The 854-nt window shown below is 40.3% G+C and overlaps 1 protein-coding gene across 2 annotated transcripts in view; it reads left to right on the forward strand.

Moving 5' to 3' along the window:
• Cabin1 (calcineurin binding protein 1) overlaps positions 1-854 on the forward strand; it is a 170508-nt gene that overhangs the window by 61754 nt on the left and 107900 nt on the right. The window lies entirely within an intron of this gene.

Raw genomic sequence — 854 nt, forward strand, 5'->3', positions numbered from 1 at the left:
CATGTGGTGCTGGGGGATTGAACCGTGGTCCCTGTGCTTTGCTAAGCTTGTTCTAAGTAGGTGCTTTGGACCACTGAGCCATCTCACCAGCCCCCCTCACCAACTTCTAATTAATCTTCTTTGCCAAGTACTATTGTTATGCCTGGTCATAATTGTTTAATCAATAGCTTTTACTAGTCATTCAGCCAGTAAATGTTTAATGAACATAAACAGGTTTCCTTAAATTTGCCCACTGTGATTCACTAATATTGGCTCCTTGAACTTACTGGGGCTAAGCAGCATGAACTGGTCCTGAAAGCTTTTGTCAAGTGGGAGACCAAGCTGTTTTAGACAAGTTTCAGAGCACCAGATGTTCTGGATGTACCAAGGGAGGGGCCTCTAACTCAGCCTGTAATGTCTGTTTGTAAGTTTCATTGGAACATAGCCACGCTTTACATTTGCATATGAACTGGCCCCAGGGACAGCAATTGAGGCTAGGCATGGTGGTGCATGCCTGTATTCCCAGTGCTTGGCAGGCTGAAAACAGGAGAATCCATCCCTATGAGTCCAGTCTGTGTAGTGAGACCCTGTAGACCCTGTACCAAATATATTTGTGGCAGTCTGGAAGCTGTGATGATCTGTGTCACACTCAAAGTCTTAACATTTTTTTGGGTGGGGGATTGTTGAAAAGGCTTAAAATATTGACTGTCTGGGCCTTTAAAAGGTTTATTTTCCTGCTCTATAGCATCTTTTTTTTTTTTTTTTTATAGATAAAATGTTTTATTCTTTCCAAATTTTTCTAATAAGAGATCCCTAATAATTGACAAATAACAAAATCTGACTAGTCTACTTATGATCATAAATTTCTAAAAATA

This window comes from Octodon degus, unplaced genomic scaffold (genome assembly GCF_000260255.1).
Source record: "Octodon degus isolate 3935 unplaced genomic scaffold, OctDeg1.0 scaffold00079, whole genome shotgun sequence".
Taxonomy (NCBI): Eukaryota; Metazoa; Chordata; class Mammalia; order Rodentia; family Octodontidae; genus Octodon; species Octodon degus.